The 15327-nt window shown below is 46.2% G+C and overlaps 1 pseudogene; it reads right to left on the bottom strand.

Annotated features, from left to right (window-relative positions):
• Positions 1 to 6513: 6513 nt before the first annotated feature.
• On the bottom strand, positions 6514 to 10359 carry LOC125544495 (annotated as a pseudogene).
• Between the last annotated feature and the right edge of the window lie 4968 nt (positions 10360 to 15327).

A 15327-nucleotide genomic window follows, 5' to 3' on the forward strand; every position in this document is an offset into this window, starting at 1 on the left:
TTCACTCTGAAATTCTTTGAACTTTTCAAATGTTTCACACGTATGTTTCATTAAGTAGATATACCCATATCTGCTTAAGTCATTTGTGAAGGTGAGAAAATAACGATATCCGCCACGAGCCTCAACATTCATCGGACCACATACATCTGTATGTATGATTTCCAACAAATCTATTGCTCTCTCCATAGTACCGGAGAACGGTGTTTTTGTCATCTTACCCATAAGGCACGGTTCGCAAGTACCAAGTGATTCATAATCAAGTGGTTCCAAAAGTCCATCAGTATGGAGTTTCTTCATGCGCTTTATACCGATATGACCTAAACGGCAGTGCCACAAATAAGTTGCACTATCATTATCAACTCTGCATCTTTTGGCTTCAACATTATGAATATGTGTGTCACTACTATTGAGATTTAATAAGAATAGACCATTCTTCATGAGTGCATGACCATAAAAGATTTTACTCATAAAAATAGAACAACCATTATTCTCTGATTTAAATGAATAACCATCTCGCATCAAACAAGATCCAGATATAATGTTCATGCTCAACGCTGGCACCAAATAACAATTATTTAGGTCTAATAATAATCCCGAAGGTAGATGTAGAGGTAGCGTGCCGACCGCGATCACATCGACTTTGGAACCATTTCCCATGCGCATCGTCACCTCGTCCTTAGTCAATCTTTGCTTAATCCGTAGTCCCTGTTTCGAGTTGCAAATGTTAGCAACAGAACTAGTATCAAATACCCAGGTGCTACTGCGAGCATTAGTAAGGTACACATCAATAACATGTATATCGCATATACCTTTGTTCATCTTGCCATCCTTCTTATCCGCCAAATACTTGGGGCAGTTCCGCTTCCAGTGACCAGACTGCTTGCAGTAGAAGCACTCAGTTTCAGGCTTAGGTCCAGATTTGGGTTTCTTCTCTTTAGCAGCAACTTGCTTGCTGTTCTTTTTGAAGCTCCCCTTCTTCTTCCCTTTGCCCTTTTTCTTGAAACTAGTGGTCTTGTTGACCATCAACACTTGATGCTCCTTCTTGATTTCTACCTCCGCAGCTTTCAGCATTGCGAAGAGCTCGGGAATAGTCTTATTCATCCCTTGCATAATATAGTTCATCGCGAAGCTCTTGTAGCTAGGTGGCAGTGATTGGAGAATTCTGTCAATGACGCAATCATCTGGAAGATTAACTCCCAATTGAATCAAGTGATTATTATACCCAAACATTTTGAGTATATGCTCACTGACAGAACTATTCTCCTCCATCTTGCAGCTATAGAACTTATTGGAGACTTCATATCTCTCAATCCGGGCATTTGCTTGAAATATTAACTTCAACTCCTGGAACATCTCATATGCTCCATGACGTTCAAAACGTCGTTGAAGTCCCGATTCTAAGCCGTAAAGCATGGCACACTGAATTATCGAGTAGTCATCAGCTTTGCTCTGCCAGACATTCATAACATCTGGTGTTGCTCCAGCAGTAGGCCTGGCACTCAGCGGTGCTTCCAGGACGTAATTCTTCTGTGCAGCAATGAGGATAATCCTCAAGTTACGGACCCAGTCCGTGTAATTGCTACCATCATCTTTCAACTTTGCTTTCTCAAGGAACGCATTAAAATTCAATGAAACAACAGCACGGGCCATCTATCTACAATCAAACATAAACAAGCAAGATACTATCAGGTACTAAGTTCATGATAAAATTTAAGTTCAATTAATCATATTACTAAAGAACTCCCACTTAGATAGACATCCCTCTAATCCTCTAAGTGATCACGTGATCCAAATCAACTAAACCATGTCCGATCATCACGTGAGATGGAGTAGTTTCATTGGTGAACATCACTATGTTGATCATATCTACTATATGATTCATGCTCGACTTTTCGGTCTCCGTGTTCCGAGGCCGTATTTGTATATGCTTGGCTCGTCAAGTATAACCTGAGTATTCCGCGTGTGCAACTGTTTTGCACCCGTTGTATTTGAACGTAGAGCCTATCACACCCGATCATCACGTGGTGTCTCAGCATGAAGAACTTTCACAACGGTGCATACTCAGGGAGAACACTTCTTGATAATTAGTGAGAGATCATCTTAAAATGCTACTGTCAATCAATGCAAGATAAGATGCATAAAAGATAAACATCACATGCAATCAATATAAGTGATATGATATGGCCATCATCATCTTGTGCTTGTGATCTCCATCTTCGAAGCACCATCATGATCACCATCGTCACCGGCGCGACACCTTGATCACCATCGTAGCATCGTTGTCGTCTCGCCAATCTTATGCTTCCACGACTATCGCTACCGCTTAGTAAAGCATTACAGCGCAATTGCATTGCATACAATAAAGCGACAACCATATGGCTCCTGCCAGTTGCCGATAACTCGGTTACAAAACATGATCATCTCATACAATAAAATTTAGCATCATGTCTTGACCATATCACATCACAACACGCCTTGCAAAAACAAGTTAGACGTCTTCTACTTTGTTGTTGCAAGTTTTACGTGGCTGCTACGATCTTAAGCAAGAACCAATCTTACCTACGCATCAAAACCACAATGATAGTTTTTCAAGTTGGTGCTGTTTTAACCTTCGCAAGGACCGGGCGTAGCCACACTCGGTTCAACTAAAGTTGGAGAAACTGACACCCGCTAGCCACCTGTGTGCAAAGCACGTCGGTAGAACCAGTCTCGCGTAAGCGTACGCGTAATGTCGGTCCGGGCCGCTTCATCCAACAATACCGCCGAACCAAAGTATGACATGCTGGTAAGCAGTATGACTTATATCGCCCACAACTCACTTGTGTTCTACTCATGCATATAACATCAACACATAAAACCAGGCTCTGATACCACTGTTGGGAACGTAGTAATTTCAAAAACTTTCCTACGCACACGCAAGATCATGGTGATGCATAGCAATGAGAGGGGAGAGTGTGATTTACATACCCTCGTAGACCGACAGCGGAAGCGTTATGACAACGCGGTTGATGTAGTCGTACGTCTTCACGTCCCGACCGATCAAGCACCGAAACTACGACACCTCTGAGTTTTAGCACACGTTCAGCTCGATGACGATCCTCGGACTCCGATCCATCACGACGGCGTGGTGACGATCTTGATGTTCTACCGTCGCAGGGCTTCGCCTAAGCACCGCTATAATATTATCGAAGAGTATGGTGGAAGGGGGCACCACACACGGCTAAGAAAACGATCACGTGGATCAACTTGTGTCTAGGGGTGCCCCCTGCCCCCGTATATAAAGGAGCAAGGGGAGGAGGCCGGCCGTCCCTAGGGCGCGCCAAGGAGGAGGAGTCCTCCTCCTAGTAGGAGTAGGACTCCCCTCTTTCCTACTCCTACTAGGAGGGGGAAAGGAAGGGGAAGAGGGAGAAGGAAAGGGGAGGCGCCCCCCCTCTCCTAGTCCAATTCGGACCAGAGGGGGAGGGGGTGCACGGCCCACCCTGGCCGCCCCTCTCTCTCTCCACTAGGGCCCGTAAGGCCCATTACTTCTCCCGGGGGGGTTCCGGTAACCCTCCGGCACTCCGGTTTTCTCCGAAATCATCCGGAACACTTCCGGTGTCCGAATATAGCCGTCCAATATATCAATCTTTATGTCTCGACCATTTCGAGACTCCTCGTCATGTCCGTGATCACATCCGGGACTCCGAACTAACTTCGGTACATCAAAACTCATAAACTCATAATATAACTGTCATCGAAACCTTAAGCGTGCGGACCCTACAGGTTCGAGAACAATGTAGACATGACCGAGACACGTCTCCGGTCAATAACCAATAGCGGAACCTGGATGCTCATATTGGCTCCCACATATTCTACGAAGATCTTTATCGGTCAAACCGCATAACAACATACGTTGTTCCCTTTGTCATCGGTATGTTACTTGCCCGAGATTCGATCGTCGGTATCTCAATACCTAGTTCAATCTCGTTACCGGCAAGTCTCTTTACTCATTTCGTAATACATCATCTCGCAACTAACTTATTAGTTGCAATGCTTGCAAGGCTTATGTGATGTGCATTACCGAGAGGGCCCAGAGATCCCTCTCTGACAATCGGAGTGACAAATCCTAATCTCGAAATATGCCAACCCAACATTTACCTTTGGAGACACCTGTAGAGCTCCTTTATAATCACCCAGTTACGTTGTGACGTTTGGTAGCACACAAAGTGTTCCTCCGGCAAATGGGAGTTGCATAATCTCATAGTCATAGGAACATGTATAAGTCATGAAGAAAGCAATAGCAACATACTAAACGATCGGGTGCTAAGCTAATGGAATGGATCATGTCAATCACATCATTCTCTTAATAATGTGATCCCGTTAATCAAATGACAACACATGTCTATGGTTAGGAAACATAACCATCTTTGATTAACGAGCTAGTCAAGTAGAGGCATACTAGTGACGTTTAGTTTGTCTATGTATTTACACAAGTATTATGTTTCCGGATAATACAATTCTAGCATGAATAATAAACATTTATCATGATATAAGGAAATAAAATAATAACATTATTATTGCCTCTAGGGCATATTTCCTTCAGTTTTCATCATTCCCATTACTCTCTTGTTCTTAATTACTATTATTCTGCACTTTAATTCTTGCTCTTGCACACATACTCTTGCAATATTTCCTTCTTCACACCGCTTTTGCTTGGGATCAAATATAACTTGCAAACACACTCAGATAAATCTCTATAAGGGGCAAAAGACCAGTTCCTTGGCCCTTTGTGGGATCGACACTCTTATGTTGAAAACAACTACAACTAAATTATGTGCAATTGCAGGACATCAAGCTATTTTCTTGTTTCATTGTCGAGAAGCTCTGATTTGGTCATTTTTACAAGTTGAAAGTGTATTTATCTCTAAATGGTATTTTGGTGTGATGATAATGTGGTTAGTAGAAGTAATGATGGTTGCTAACATTTATCTCAGGTCATTGCTTCCTTGGATATTTATCGTGGAGATGGTTAACCCCCCTCTCCCGCCCCCACTTCAAAAAAAAACCAAAGGCATATCCCATGGGTTGTCCAGAGAGATATGCGGTCACAGAACTACGACCAGATCCGAGCAAATCTATCAAGGACAGATCTGCCGTAGACACACCTCCACACACCCACCGACGATGCTAGACACATCACCGGGATGGGGGCTAGGCGGGCAGAACCTTATTCCATCTTCAGAGAGCCGCCACCTTCTTGTCTTCCTGAGCAGGACACAAACCCTAAAAAACTCAAAGGAACATCTAGAAACATAGCCCTCCTGCTGGCAAGGGCCGGGATCCACCACCCCGCCATGGCCCTAAGGCCACCGGAGACGAGGTGGACTGGCGGCGGCGCTGACGGGAGGCAGAGGAACCCTAAGCTTTTCTTGAGGGAGGAGGCAGCTGTGTGAGAACTTTTGACCTTTGTATCATGAGCTTTGTTAATGGAGTTGGATCTTATGATGCCCATCTATTCTTTTCTTTTTGTTGTTGTTGAATTGAGTCTTGCTCCTCTGTGAGTTTCTTTATGCTGATAGTATCTTTTAGGAACGGTGGGCAGAAGGGAAATTCGCAGGGGCACGCACCTGCCAAGCCCTGTCCGACTGCTCGATTGCCTCACGATTCGTGAAGTCGTTCGATCCCGCGCGAGGGCACAATAAGTTTTAAGTTTCCGTCGTTGAAACTTATGCTTTTTTATCTGGAACTTGTAATTTTCTCGCTCTGTTTTACAAGTTTCATAGATAAATTTTAAGATATTTTTTTGGCGACCGTAGGCAAAAAAATTATGATTTTATCGTTGGTGCGTACTAAGTTTCAAGAGTTAAAATTTAACATTTATTTTTAAAATTCATCGAAACGTATTCAAAATGGATCTTATTTGAAAGTCCTAGTCACGAGAAACATGGATATGAAAACATAACTTAATTTGTACTTTATATTCAAAAGCACTTGCCTGTCAGAAATCCTGTCCCGTGAGCACAAGCATGCTACAAGCCGGTGGCGCTTGACCATAGCCCCTCCTAGGGCGCCGTTGTGGGGGTCACGGTGGAGGCTTCAGACTCGATTCTCAGTAGCACGGTGGTCGGAGCATGGTGCCGGGCGGCTAGAGGGCAGGTGCTAGGGCGTGAATACTCGTTCCCACTAGGAATCATGGAACCTGGAGGCATTTTGACGCTCGTGGGTTTGGCTGAATCTTTTGGGATGGAGGGGCTATATTTCAGCTCGCTCCAAAAACGTTTTGGGATCTGAAAGCCTATTCGGGATCAGTCAGATGGATATAGTGACAGTTAACCAGAAAAGAAAAACTGTATACCTACCATAATCTGCTAAGGGCAAAACTGTCGCTGGCTAGCATGCAAAGCTGGGCTTTGTTGAGGATTTATCCTGTTTAACTTCAAGGGTAAGACTACAATGATGTTCAAAATCCTCTACCTACTTGCTACAACCTCCAGGATAAAAGGTGCAGTCACAAATAACAGGGGTCACAGATCATCAGGAACTTAACATTATACTATCAATATTCTACCCCATGTTAAAAGCAATATCTGAACAATCATCCTGAGAATTATCTTGATAGCCTAATATATGAGGAATATATTAAGTCGGACCTGAAAGGTCTACATAGTACCTCAGGTTTTCAGGTTCTATTGAAAACACATCCGATATTTAGCAACCATCCTATTCATGTTAGTAATCCGTTATTGCTGTCTACGACCAACCTCATGGAATCTAGCCCTCGTCTCTAGTCCATCAGAACCTTCAAACAAACCGTTCTGCACCGAGTTTTGGTGATCCATTGCTGTGGGTTGCACTTGTGTGTCCCCCTTCCGGATTATGAATGTGCTGGATGTATGCGTGAGGCCATAGACCTGTCAATGAACAATGTATCAATAATCTTGACAAAGATGAAAGAAGATAACGATCTTAAGCTTGCGAACAGAGCAGATTACAGTAGGATATGAGATAGCCCTGCAACATCAACCTAGTAGTTTATAACATATTAAACCACAATAAAAATGCATCAAATATAAGAATTTCTCACCATGTGCATGGCACTAGATTAGTAAAAATTGTTTGGTGTGAAGGGCACCCATTGTCAATTGTGGTAACAAAAGATGAAGATTAGTCTGAGCACTTCAAGGGATATTGTCGAAGAGTTACCAAATTATACGACGGAACTGGAAATTGGACACAAAACCTCCACGTTATCTGTTTTCATACATGCTACTGTATCATCAGTGCCGCATAACAACCCAAGTATATTACAGAACACACAATGAAAACCTTTGCTCTGATGATTTTGTACAAATGAGTGTGGTTATAATGCTTGAAGGCTAGATCTTGATGCCAATTTTCACATTGCAAAGCACTTTCCAATCGACACCAGTGGTTTCTAAGAACTATTCCCTAACTCTGTGGGGTCTTGTGAGTTACCCTAAAAGAAGTATGAAGCATACCATTTTCGTCAGACGGCAGAGGAAAAAATTGCAGGTAGCACAAAGAAGCAACCACCAGTCCTGCAGAATTTTAGTTAACACATTAGATTATCAAGAATTACGTGTACAACACTTTTAACTTCTATCTTTATTTGTTTCGCAACGTAATCTTTAATAGATAACCATGTCAGACCTACCCAGAACTCCACCAGTGCACACATCTTGCCAATGATGCCGGTAGTCGTCTACTCGAGAAACAGCCACTAAGGCTGCACCAAGCAGAGGGAGAAAAATAATGCAGAGTTTTGCAACATGGCCTCTTCGATCAAAAACTTTGATTTTACCAGCTAGATACCATGACAGAAACCCGAGGCCAGCAAAAGACACTGAGAAACAGAAAATTTGTGAGTCGTTCACCTCAAGAACAGGTAGCATGTAAAAGCTCTTGCAGTTTAGAGTATCAGCAATCATAGTTTTTGCATTGCTGAGGTAAAAGGGAACTGACGAACATGCTTTCACTTACAAGAAGTATGACCACTTGGGAAACTCTTGTGACCTTCTTTGATATCACTCGCTTTACCATGACACAGGACGCCCGTAGTAAAATTGTCATAGGCCTGAACATCAAGCAAAGCCATAAGTTGCACAGAAAGGTCAGATGAAATCGTGCGAAGGGCTCCACTCAAACAATCATTGAAAGATCAACCGAAGGTGAGCACATTACAGGTACTCCGTCAGGAAAACAGCGCCAAAAGAAATCTGGACGTGGCCGACCAACACCATCCTTAATCGCATCAGTTAAAACTGCAGTTATAGCCACTGAAAAGAGGAGACCTGGTAGGACAAGCTAGATTTCAGATTAATTGCATAAGAATAAGATATCACAAACTTGCACGGAAGAATATGAATGAACCTAGTATGGCATGATGCAAATCATAGACATTCCTCCTCTTGATGTATATACTGGTCATGATAATCATAGGTCCAATGATACCATATATCTGCACAATCACGATAATTCAAGACAATGTACTTAGGAGGTTCATGAAAATAAACAGGGTAGAACTAAGAGTTCAAAATATATACCGGCACCGTCCAAAATGGCACCGTGTTGTCTTTCATGGGATATCGGAGATCCGTTAGCATGTCCGATCCAACAAATCGATGGAATGGTTCTATTTTATTTAGTACTACATCCACCACAACTAGAATAACCAGCACAATCCAGTCATACATATGTAGCCTTGCAATTTTAGCTCCATGCGATGTTACATAGGGTGGTGGAACTGCCACACGAATAGGTGCTGATGGAGATGGCATCGCTTCCCGAGTTTTGATCTGTCAATCCATCCACCGAATAGATTTAAGAAACCACTAAATCAATTATAACAAGCATGTCTATTTGTCAAAGAAACAATAAACTTTCAATCACCACATTCAAGAACCTTGAGCATCGAAGAGATGGTTAAGGCAATACTTGCACCTGTTTCTATATTGTAGACTAGCAGCCCAGGAACAAGGGTTCTTTAGCATCAGCTAAGTTATGAAATTTGACTATTTGGGAAAATACACAGTTTGAGTAAGAATCTTGTTAGGTGATGAAAATCTAAACTGATTCATTTTTGTTACTCTTACTCACAGAACATGCGCCCTTTGTGCTGTAGATGTTCAAGAGAGATATCGTGTCCTAGAACAATCACGTGACTGTAAGGTTAAGGTAATGAACCTATAATGCCAATTGCTGGATGCCTGGATGTTCAACACAAACATAATAAAATAGGACGAGGCAAAACTAGAACAATCCGTCATTATCAGCACACAACCGAAGGTACGAACGGAAATAGAGGTCCTCGATTAAACTATATACCACTAATAAGTAAACAAACTAACTAAATATGGCGATGCCATAATCAACAATTCACCAGACATCACATTTCTTTTGCTTAAACAGTGTAAGTGATAACATGGGCTGCAGTAAAGATATGCGTGACACTGCGCCACGGCAGACAAGGGGAATGCCGTGCAGTTATGTTGCAAAATTGTTGCAGGTTCAGTATCAAGTGGAAGTTGCAAGAATAAAGGAGGAACAGCAACCCCTTCGCGTTATTCGCAACCCTGCCTAGTGCAATCAGGGCATGGTGGCTTCCATTGGTGGCACAAACACAGTGCGCACAAGGCGCTCGACTATTCGCCGCCCCCAGCCACCGAGGCTTTGGCCTTCATGGTGCGAAATTAGTCACCACAAGTTCACGAGAGGAGCGCGCATGCACATCAGATCCCGGGATAAGATCAAACCTGTAGCAAAGCTAGCTCCTCGGAAAAGAAGCACCGATTTGCCTGATCACCTCCTCCCCTCCCCTCGGCACGGCTGTGAGAAAACAAGAAGGCGAATCAACCACCATCCACAAGTAGTCATGCCACTACGCAAAATGCGGAGAAGGGGTGTGTAACCAACCTGCGACCCCACGATCTTTCCAGGCCCGTTTCCCTCTTCTTGTAGCGGTTGACATCAGGCGATGCGGCGGAGGGAAGAAGAAGAAGAACCCGTCCGCGCAAGCGCGCGGGCGAAAGAGTCTCCGGGAATTCGTCGTTGGCTGGCCATCTCGATGTTTTCCATTGACGAATTTCTTGACCAACGACAAAGGTGGGCGCGCAGGGAAGGAGGAGGACGAGGAGCCCGCCAGGGGGCAGGCGCTGATGAAAGACTGGCGAAATTTGGGGGGTGCCGGCGGGCGGCAGTTGGAACTTGACCGGTATAGGCGGAGAGCTCGATCCGCATCCCTCCCTCCACCCACAAAAGATGGGCAAAAAACGTGAGCGTGACCCCAAACGGACGTTCGTCTTTATCCGAATTTTGTCCATTTAGATAAAAAAACGAACATACGCGTTCGGTTTGGGTCGTTCGTCAACTTGTGCATGCAACGAGAACAATCCATCGCAAACTGTCCGACCTAGACCCCACCATGCCTCGCCCGTGCTCGCACGCCGGCATCGCCCGTCTGCATGCCCGTGCGCCGGTAGCGCTCATCTGCACGCTCGCGCGCCGGCCGCTCTCGCCCTGCAAGCCCAAGCTAGCATGCACCCGCGGCGGCTCGCTAGCTAGCTAGCAAGCACGCGCACGCGCACGGGCTGGCTAGCTAGCTAGCAAGCCGGCGCCATCAGCAGTTGCGGCCGGTCGCCGCACTCGACGCAGCTCGCACATCTGCAGCATGTCGCCCGTGCACCGACGCGTCTTCTGTTGATGTGCCTGTGCGCCGTCGCGTCCCGCAGCACCAGCAGCCCACGGCGCACCGTGCTCGCCGGCCCCGCCTTGCCACGCCGCCCTGCTGCCTGAGCCCTGCGGCCACGCCCGCGGGAGAGGACGCAGCGGCTCTGCTCCGGCTCCGCAGCGCCCGCAGCCGCGCCCCATCGTGCCCTGCAGCACCAGCAACCCACGGCGCACCGTGCTCGCCGGCCCCGCCTTGCCACGCCGCCCTGCTGCCTGCGCCCTGCGGCCACGCCCGCGGGAGAGGAGGAGGCATCGGCTCTGCTCCGGCCCCGTAGCGCCCGCAGCCGCGCCCCGTCGTGCCCCACAGCGCTGGCTGTCGCCCGGCCGTGCGCTCGTCCGTGCCGGCCGCGTTCTCGCTCTGCCGCTCCCGCTCGCTCCCGACAGCCACCGCGAGCTCTCGTCGATGGGGGAGAGAGGAAGGCCCGCGCGCCCCGCCCCGCCATGAGCTGACGCCGCTCGGCCACCCGCGCCCCGCCAGCACGCCCTCGTCCCGCCAGAGCTCGGCCCCGGGCCTGCCAGATTCGCCAGCGCCGAGCTTGCGCCCGTGCGCTCTCCGGCGTCCGCGCCGAGCTCGCCCGCCGCCTGCTTCGCGCCCGCACCCCGCTTCGGCCGCCGCCTGCGCCGCGCCGCGTCCTGCTCCGGCCGACGCCGCGCCACTCCGGTAGACAGCCATGTGGCTGCATGTGTTGATGGGTAGGTGGACACGGTGGGCCAAGGGAGAGAGGGTGATATGTGGGGCACGCTCGAACACAGGCGGACGAAGAGGACGCGGAGGCGTCCGTTTTCTGTCCGCTTTTGCCTCAAATTCAGACCAACTTTGGATCAGAGATGGGGTGAAACGGACATGAAGTGGACGAAAAAGTAAAATGGGGTCTGCCGTTGGATCGTTGCATGTGTCCGTTTTTATTCAAACTGCGTCCGGCGGACAAGATAGAGTCTTGCGATGAAGATGTCCTAAGACGTTATTTTAAGAAAAATCAAAATCAAACTTTTCAGTTTAAAAAATCTAAAAAAATACATACGTGTGTACATAAGGAAGGATGTATTGTACGTGTGTTAAAATTTCATAATGAAATACTATGAATTTGCGAGCTGCACAAAAGAACAAATTTGTTGATTTTGAAACTGAATAGTTAATGTGGTGAAAGCTACAAATTTCTTTGATTCTTCTGTAGCCCGCAATGTAACGTATTCACTGTCAAAATTTACACACATGCACATGACATTTCTGTGCATATATGATTTTTTTCTTCATAGTATTTTAAAAGAGTAAAGTACACCACAAGTCCTAAATCTATTTGAGGGGCGTCAAGATAGTCCTAAATTATCATGCTTTTACCCAAGATTGTGGATGTTGCTCGGATTGAGCAATTCAGACCCATCTACCTGTTGAACGTTAGTTTTAAAATCTTTATAAGGATGGGCACTAATAGATTGTCTGATATTTCTCATACGGTCGTGCGCCCAACACATACTGTCTTTATGCCTGGTCGCAATATTCTTGAGAGAGTGGTTGTCCTCCATGAGACGATCCATGAGCTCCACACTAAGAAACTTGATGGAGTTTCATTTAAGGTGGACTCCGAAAAGGCATATGACAAAGTCAAGTGGCATTTTCTTCAACAAGCCCTTCGCATGAAAGATTTTGCGGCTGAATAAAGGAAACAAATGGCTTCCTACATTCAAGGCAGGAGTGTTGGGTTAAGGTGAACGATGACATCAATCATTATTTCCAAACCCGGAAGGGACTGAGGCAAGGTGATCCCATGTCACCAATCTTATTTCATATTGTAGCAGATATGTTGGTATTCTTATAACAAGAGCTAAGGAGGATGGTCGGGTTGGGGGTTGAAAAAGCATGGTACCCCCATGTTTGGTTTTGGTAATTGATAACTATCTCTATGGACTAATGGTTGCCTTGAGTTATATTTGAAGGGTTTGTCCATAGGCTTTTCTCGAAGTCCATTTGTTGGTTTCAAGGAGTTTATGTGTTGATCAAGGTGCTATTCAAGGAATTATCCAAAGAGTGGTCATATAGAAGACATGACTCAAGGTTCATCAAGACTAAGTCAAAAAGTGAATCAAGTTGATCAACACATAAAGCGTAGAAGATGTACTGAGAGGGATCAAGTGACCCCATGGCATGATAAGCATTGCCCATTACACTTTATGTACTAACCCATGTGGTGTAGGGTAGAACCCTAGTTGCCCGACCTTTCACGATTGGAGCAAATCCCGCGGAGAACATGAAGAACACGAGGGGAAATCACGAGGGGAGACATGAGAAGAGACACGAGAGAATCACTCAAACCAACCAGAATGATCACACATATGCTAGATTCTCGAACCACAAAGAGATACATGATCCGAATCCAACAAAGGACGATACATAAGGTAACCGGTTCTTCTCCTTGAGGAGGCCTTGAATCAACAAGGGGATCTTCCCTGAAAGGGGTCTTGAATCCAAAGAGGATCTTCTCCAAAGAGGTGTCGGTCCCTCGCGGTGGAGTAGATCCAGATGGATGAGCGAAGCTCTATCTCACATATGAGCTAACACAACGCTAACCCTAGTACGGAGCTAAGGGACAAGTATGTATAGTCCAAGGGGTAAGTTGGGGGATACATGGGGTGAAACCCCTTTCACTGCGCACAGGTAGGGCGGTAGTACCGGTCATGGGGCGGTTGTACCACTGGGCGCTCAGGTACTGGTTCCTGGAGGTGCTTTCAGATGTGCTCAACGGTTGTGCCGGTGCTTGGGGCGGTTGTACCGGTCTGGTGGCTGTTACGGGGATAAACTGGTGCTGTACCAGCCTTGCATCGCTCGATCAGAGAAGCTTGGCCGGTAGTTGGGCGGTACAAGGGCGGTTGTACCGGTACTTCTGGGCTGGGCAGATTCTCTTCATGCTCTTGATGTCCATCTTGCACCATAACTTCTCCTTGGTTTCTTCCTTGGTACCTAAGCACACAAAGCATCTCCGTTTGAGGTAGTAGTCATGTCTCAAGTGGATCAAAGGGGGGTTCAACAAGGAGAGAGTTAACCTCGTTCTCGATAGCCCTTGTGAAGGAAATATGCCCTAGAGGCAATAATAAAGTTATTATTTATTTTCTTGTATCATGATAAATGTTTATTATTCATGCTAGAATTGTATTAACCGGAAACATAATACATGTGTGAATACATAGACAAACAGAGTGTCACTAGTATGCCTCTACTTGACTAGCTCGTTGATCAAAGATGGTTATGTTTCCTAACCATAGACATGAGTTGCCATTTGATTAACAGGATCACATCATTAGGAGAACGATGTGATTGACTTGACCCATTCCGTTAGCATAGCACTTGATCGTTTAGTTTGTTGCTATTGCTTTCTTCATGACTTATACATGTTCCTATGACTATGAGATTATGCAACTCCCGTTTACCGGAGGAACACTTTGTGTGCTACCAAACGTCACAACGTAACTGGGTGATTATAAAGGTGCTCTACAGGTGTCTCCGAAGGTACTTGTTGGGTTGGCGTATTTCGAGATTAGGATTTGTCACTCCGATTGTCGGAGAGGTATCTCTGGGCCCTCTCGGTAATGCACATCACTTAAGCCTTGCAAGCATTGCAGCTAATGAGTTAGTTGCGGGATGATGTATTACAGAACGAGTAAAGAGACTTGCCGGTAACGAGATTGAACTAGGTATTAAGATACCGACGATCGAATCTCGGGCAAGTAACATACCGATGACAAAGGGAACAACGTATGTTGTTATGCGGTCTGATCAATAAAGATCTTCATAGAATATTTAGGAGCCAATATGAGAATCCAGGTTCTGCTATTGGTTATTGACTGGAGACGTGTCTCGTTCATGTCTACATTGTTCTCGAACCCGTAGGGTCCGCACGCTTAACGTTACGATGACAGTTTAATTTTGAGTTTATATGTTTTGATGTACCGAAGGTTGTTCGGAGTCCCGGATGTGATCACGGACATGACGAGGAGTCTCGAAATGGTCGAGACATAAAGATTGATATATTGGAAGCCTATGTTTGGACATCGGAAGTGTTCCGGGTGAAATCGGCATTTTACCGGAGTACCGGGAGGTTACCGAAACCCCCCGGTAACCTAATGGGCCTTAATGGGCCTAGTGGAGGAATTAGAGAGGAGGCCAAAGGGGCAGCCGCGCGCCCCTCCCCCCCAACTCCGAATTGGACAAGGAGGGGGGCGGCGCCCCCCCTTTCCTTTCCCCTCTTTCTCTCCTTCCCCCAAGTCCTAGTCCAACATGGAAAAGGGGGGAGTCCTACTCCCGGTGGGAGTAGGACTCCTCCTGGCGCGCCCCTTGCCTGGCCACACCTCCTCCCTCTTGCTCCTTTATATACGGTGGCATGGGGCACCCCATAGACACAACAATTGATCATTGATCTCTTAGCCGTGTGCGGTGCCCCCATCCACCATAATCCTCGATAATATTGTAGCGGTGCTAAGGCGAAGCCCTGCGACGGTAGAACATCAAGATCGTCACCACGCCGTCGTGCTTATGGAACTCTTCCCCGACATTCTGCTGGATCGGAGTCCGGGGATCGTCATCGAGTTGAACGTGTGCTAGAACTCGGA

This window comes from Triticum urartu, chromosome 3, assembly GCF_003073215.2.
Source record: "Triticum urartu cultivar G1812 chromosome 3, Tu2.1, whole genome shotgun sequence".
Taxonomy (NCBI): domain Eukaryota; kingdom Viridiplantae; phylum Streptophyta; class Magnoliopsida; order Poales; family Poaceae; genus Triticum; species Triticum urartu.